Source organism: Plutella xylostella, chromosome 15, assembly GCF_932276165.1.
Source record: "Plutella xylostella chromosome 15, ilPluXylo3.1, whole genome shotgun sequence".
Classification (NCBI taxonomy): Eukaryota; Metazoa; Arthropoda; class Insecta; order Lepidoptera; family Plutellidae; genus Plutella; species Plutella xylostella.
This window is the reverse complement of record NC_063995.1, coordinates 8,545,462-8,552,263: the sequence shown is the minus strand read 5'-3', so window position 1 is coordinate 8,552,263 and position 6,802 is coordinate 8,545,462. Positions and strand designations below refer to the sequence as shown.

At 38.4% G+C, this 6,802-nt stretch overlaps 1 protein-coding gene across 1 annotated transcript in view; it reads left to right on the top strand.

Moving 5' to 3' along the window:
* Positions 1-1,197: 1,197 nt before the first annotated feature.
* LOC105387011 (zinc finger E-box-binding homeobox 1) overlaps positions 1,198-6,802 on the top strand; it is a 62,598-nt gene continuing 56,993 nt past the window's right edge. Inside the window, exon 1 of the mRNA XM_038108433.2 lies at positions 1,198-1,595. The gene's annotated coding sequence lies outside the window, so the exon portion shown is untranslated. The remainder of the gene's footprint in view (positions 1,596-6,802) is intronic.

Genomic DNA, 6,802 nt, shown 5'->3' with positions numbered 1-6,802 from the left:
TGGCAACAAAATAGTAAAAAATATGACATTAATATTTATTATTCATGTAGGTAACAAGAACATATAGGAAAGTTTCACTATATTCAATGTGAGATGCATCTAAATACCTACCTAATTAATAATAAAAAATATGTAAGAAATTGACCTTTACTCTGTGTGTCAGTGGGGTCGCAGCTGGTCACTGTCATGTTCGCGTCGGCAGCGCCCTCACACGTCAGACTCGTCAAACAACGACATGCTCACGCGCATTCCAACTCAACCCCGAAACAACTCTTAACACCGTGGATTAAGACCCACGGAGACCCTGACTAATCTTGGCTGATTAGTCCTGGCAGCGCCCAGCTGGGATGCTCTCTCTTTCTTCTGAACAACCTGACGTGAGGTCACGTTCACACGGATTGTTTTTAGTTCCTCTAGAGCGAAGCCTCCATCCGCCTGTCCAGTCAAATGAAACCCAGTTTAAAATCACATCAAAATTATTCATAATTTAATTTGATGTGTTAATTAAATATCAGTGTGTACGGCTAAATGTATAACGTATAACCTACAACTATCTGTGGTAGGATATGTGAATGAACGTAAATATAATCATACCTACTTCATGTTACCGACATAGTATGCCTAGGCCGTAGTATGGTAGATAAATACCTAGATATTAGATAAGGAATGCCTGCTTAGCATGCACTTAGTGCTAAATTCTATACTTGGTTGAAGTAAGTACCTACCACTACTTACTTTGCCTATACCTACCTATAGCATTAGGTATATGTAATATATCTCAGATAATGTTATATCTCAGTACAAAGTAATCTAACAAAACTCATCTCATCCGAAACCGAAACTCATCCATCTGAATCTGGGACATGGGAAAACCCAAACTATAGCACGCAAGGCTTTCGGAGCAGATAATTTGTCAGTAGTTGTCAGCGAGTACTAGCGGCGGCTTAGTTCCCGGCGGAACACCTAGATTTAAGAACCTAGCACACTTGCTGGTATGTAGTGCGTTGCACAAGCATTGAACTAAAATTATTGACTATATATCTAGTTGGAGTAGAACTAAAATATAAGCACGGTGCTACGTGCGACCGCGCGGCCGTGCATACCGAATCGTAAGATCAAAGCACGCATACCTTACCCACACACGCGCGCCGCGTCGGTACACGCTCCGTGCGCACACACGCGCGCGCACACCAGCGCGCCGCAGTCAGCGCTACCACGACACTCGCACGGAGTACGGTACTATTTGTTTGGAGGGAGGTTGGAGGCACTCAGACAGGCGAGTCAGAGGCTGTGTCGGCGGGCAGCGGCAGTTTACCGTTGCGAGGCGCGTAGTGCGGCCGGACGCTGACCGCCCCCGCGCCCCCGCCCCGGCGCCCCTGGAGCCTCACACCTGCACCCTCCACCAGACACTGGACTGACCGAATACTCAACCCGCTGTATGTGCTCTCCAAACCTGAGTGTAATGAACTTTCGAGCTCTCGCGTCTATGTTCGCTTCTTACAAAATATAGACACAGTGTTCCAACTCGTGACAAATTGACTTAAGTGATTAAACTTATATTCGACGTTTGGATTCAACTGTCTTCGATTGATAAGGTGAGAAAATCATACTTCTTTAGATCTTTACAACTTTTTACAGATTTATTCATTAACGTGAATCGAATTAGTATCCACTTTAGCTATAAGTAACCCTAAGCAGGATTATGAGAACTCCCGAATTGTTTCGTCGACTACGTCAAACACAAGTTGATGGTGATGTAGGTAGTCCCAGTGTAGTCGGCGCAGCAGCGGTGGTCAGCGTGGAAAGCAGCGCGACGGCGGCGCCGCGCAGCGGAAAATTACTGCATGAATAGAAAAGAGGTGCGGAAAAAGTTTCTTGTTTCTAATCTTCTTTTATTACAACTTTAATCACGTAGTTATGTGTTGGTCCAACGTCGGCGGGCTTGTGCAAAACGTGATATTCAACAGGTGGTTAATAATACACCACCGAATGCATGAGGTATATGTTTTATTTTAAAGGAATTATGTTTATTGCCAGCTTTTTGGTACTGTGTTGTAGTACCTACACAATGATAAGAGGTTCTTGTGATATCAGTACTTATGTATTGTTACAGTTAAAACTATCATTCCCGTTTGGCCATGAAAAATTACCAATTATGTCAATTCTGAAGGCAGGAATTCTATTTTTTACGCTCTCAAACTATAAATTTTGCTATTAAAAAACGGGATTTACGGTAACACTCATAGAGTAAATTTTTAAACAAAGAAATTTAGGTTTTTGTAGCTCTAAATTTAGAATTTCTGCCTTCAGAATCGACATAATTGGTAACTTTTCATTGCCAAACGGAAATGATAGTTTTAACTGTACCTGAAATAAGACAAAATATTGAGATTGTAGTAAGCATTGTATATGGCTTTGCAAAAGCATGACAAGCAAGACCCATTAATCGGTATTAGGTAGAGCTAAAGTCAAAATATCATTGCGTACAAGAAAGCAGAAAGACAGTTTCTCATAATGTAGGTATTTCTGGCTAAACGATATGATCGCTGAATGACTAGTAAGCTAAAGGTCTACTTCGCTGAAAGTTAAACTTGCACTGTGAGAAATGCTTTATTCGCAATGAGGTACAGAATATGGTAATAAATATTGACATTTGTTACTAATTGTGGTATATTGTATTGTGTAGTATTGTATGTGGTCAGTAATATTGAATATATTTGCTAAGAATAACAAATATAATGTGTTACTACGAAAGTCAAGTGCCTTGTTTGCTAGTCACCTGTAATTTAACTAAGTACTCCTCCGTTTTACAGTAGCAAGTAGGAAGCAATAATTGTGCAATACGCACATATGAATGCAATAATTTGATATAAAAATTTAAAAACTTGCTCAGTATTAAATCTAATATGAAAATCTGTTATTTTATTATTGACATTTGTTACTTCTTCTCTTTAGACAGAAAGAGCCCCCCTTATCCGGACGGAGAGTAGTTTGTAAAAATTGACGATCATCAGAAAATTTTATATTTTTACGCTGAATAATTTTTTTTGACTTTGACTTTGTCTTATTACCATATGGTGGATTTGAGAAACTGATGTTTTGGGCAAGGAATAGAAGTTCCGAAGAGATATTCAAGAAAGCCTTTAAACTCTAACCAGCAAGAATTGATGACATGAGAAGATAACAACAGGATTTTTATAAATATTCAATCACTGTTAAAAACCTGTGTTCTTATAAGGTGCAGTATACTAATGCGATGCTATCGTAGGAAGATTTATTAGGTGTGACGTTATTATGAAAGATCCAAAAATATCATGCACTAAATGTGAAGGCTGTTATGTCTGAAATAAAAGTTATTAAGTTAGTCTAACATCGTATGAAAAAGATTCTTCCATTGTTATATCATCTGGTATTTCGTTGCTGGTTTTGGTGGAATCAATTCTACTACGTACTCTTACACTACTAGCTCTAAGGTGGGTTACATAGATATGGCGTTTTATAATTTAGCGGGACATTTTATAGATATGTGAATGCATTTTTTTTTCATTGATTGATTCATCAATTATACGTCATCTCCATATACAGGGTGTTGTAAAAAGGGTATACTAAGCCGAAACCTACATGTGCAGCATGGTATATCTAAGCCTGAAACTGAAATCAGAATTTGAAAATTCGCGAAAAAAAAATTCATTTTCCATAGAAATTTTATTGGTCACGTGACTTTTTACTATGGAAAATTAACCAACAAACACCCTGTAAAATTCTTGACGGATGTGTCAAAAGTCAACCACTAATACCTGGTTATGCTCTAACCGACTATGGAGAAATTGGCACTAAGCAGAAGGGCTAGGTCTAAGGATAATTTTGCCACGCGGCCAGTCTCCCCGCAAAAATATAGGTACTTTCCAAATTGCGTTATGATGACATCCTATCATGTCCATGGACAACAGGATCCGTCATCCGTCCCATTGAATGACGAGAGTAATGTATGAGAGAGTGCTCTTGAGCAGTGTGCACACACTGGTTCATAATAATGAACTCCTGTGCCTTCGGTTATTTTCAATGAGATTTGCCGCCGTGTTGTTGACAGGCCCGCCTGTCACAGTTGATGCTATTGTAAACAGATAAACTAATAAATAATTTCTATTATATTTACAATATTATTATTCTCTTGCGCCTTGGATTCTCTGCCGAAGGATAAACAATAATGTCCAAGATAAATGTATATGTATATTCATTCAACATCATCATCCTGTGGTTTTCAACATTTATGTAGGATTTAATCGGCTTGTGAGTAGGTACCTGAACTGACCACCATATGTTGAATAACCACCTACACGCAGATATTTAGGTAGTTTATGGTCAACCGTAGCTGTAGTGGTTAGGATAACCATAGATACCCAGATCTTTAAGTATAGTTTATCAATGAAAACTTATTTCTTTAACCAGAAACTTGCACCAAATAGGTAATTACATACTGGGCATGTAATAAAACTTCATTACCAGAACAAGGACAATCATAACAGCCAGTTCGAATACTGAACTCGAATATTAATAAAGCGAGCGACATCGTTACAAAAACGCGCTCGTGTCGATAGCAACATAAAGATAGTATTCGTGGAGTCAAGAGGGAGGAGTGTGGGGCGTCGATTCGCATTGTTCGCGCAAGCACCGCGGGTTGCAATGCCGACGTGGCGGCGGCGGCGGCGGCGGCGGCGTGATCCGCGCGTTATGCAAGCGCATGCGCAGCACTGCATGCTACCATTACGAGCTGCAACACACCGCCTGCTAGATAACTGTGTCGCGGCCCGTCGTGCACGTGGAGCGCCGCCGATGCCTCTAATGACATCGAGGCGTCGGCATTATGGCGTAAAAGGGCTTCAAGAGAAACGCTTAGATGCTGTCGGCAATAATGACAGATAGAGCCGTAATCGTCCACTCGTCATAATAAGTTATTGCTGTTGAAACGGCTAAGCGCAATCAATGCTTACCCAGAGCTTTTCTTTACGCGGAAATCATTGCGCGAATACCGAATGTGTCGCCTAAAAAAGGTTGATCTATATTTCAATTAGGAATTGATTGACAAATTACGGAGCAATTTCACGTTGGGCAGGTAAACAGTGGTCGCCCGGCGGCCGTGACCCCGCCGCTGCCACGCGGAAGGTTCGGGCTCGCTCGAGCGTGCCCCTCCTGCGTAGAAAGCCTTTGTCCTTGTGCCATACTATTGTATAACCTTCTATAACCTAGCACAAAAACAAACAAACAAAAGACTGTCTATTTTGCACACGTTTCGTTTTCGTAGATTAAAAGATTTACTTAGCCCAGTTTCTTACAATAGCAAATCAGCTTAACTCAATCACATCGCTGCAATCCATATACAAATCAGCTCAAGTTTTAGTTCACTTCATGTACGAGTATGTTGTATGAAATTGTTTGAAATCTGCAAAATTTTATTACCAATCTCAATTAGGATTAACAAACCCGAATTATATTTACTTAACGTTTTGATCGATTTAATCACAACCACATTTTAAGAACGCAGACAATTTCTTAAATGTTATGCGCTACAAAAACAGTTTCAGAGTTTTTAGGGTTCCGTAGCCAAAATGGCAAAAACGGAACCCTTATAGTTTCGTCATGTCCGTCTGTCCGTCTGTCACAGCCGATTTACTCGGAAACTATAAGTACTACAGTGATGAAATTTGATGGGAATATGTGTTGTATAAACCGCTACAAAAATATGACACTAAATAGTAAAAAAAAGAATTGGGGGTGGGGCCCCCCATACATGTAACTGAGGGATGAATTTTTTTTTTTCGATGTACATACCCGTGTGGGGTATCAATGGAAAGGTCTTTTAAAATGATATAAAGTTTTCTAAAAAACATTTTTCTTAAAGTGAACGGTTTTTGAGATATCAGCTCTCAAAGTCGTAAAAAGTATGTCCCCCCCCCTCTATTTTTATAACTACGGGGTATAAAATTCTAAAAAAAATAGAGGTGATGCATGCTAATTAACTCTTTCAACGATTTTTGGTTTGATCAAAGTATCTCTTATAGTTTTTGAGATAGGTTGATTTAACTGTAATTTTGGTTAAGTTATTTTATTTGCTGCTACGGAACCCTTTGTGCGCGAGCCCGACTCGCACTTATTTATGATTACACGTGCCTAACATTCTTTCATATTTAATTGAATGTAAAAATATGGCACATAACCTCTAATAGCGTGAGATAATGCAGTATTCACTTCAAATTTTAGCACCATACTGTACTGCATGTTAGTTCCGGTTCACTTACCTAGTATGTATGAAGATATCTATTTTTATTTCAGTATTCAAAATAAAAGTGAAATACCTATCATTAATCTATTGATAATAAGTTGAGTGGATGGTATTTTAATTATAAATTCCTATATCTTTCCACTAATTAATAAAGATAAATACAATTTGAATATTTAAAAATGTAGGAAGGAACGTATACATGTATAGTATACATGTTTGCAAATAGCAACAGTATAAGTAGTAATATTATTTGCGTTTTCTTTGTCTAAAGTCTAGACATAACGCTTTACTTTAGTATTGTAATTAGAATAATGAAATAAATAAACATATCAATTATGCATAATTGCATAATAATATTAAGTTGGAGTTTATAGCTATAAACGAAAAAAAAAAAACGTTTGAAACTTATTTGCAGTTTATATCTGTTCTTTTGGATAGGAACAGTCATTGTCAAATATTTTCATACTACTTTAAAAGGGAAAAAAAACTTGAGTATAATCAAAGTTTCACTAAGCATAGTCC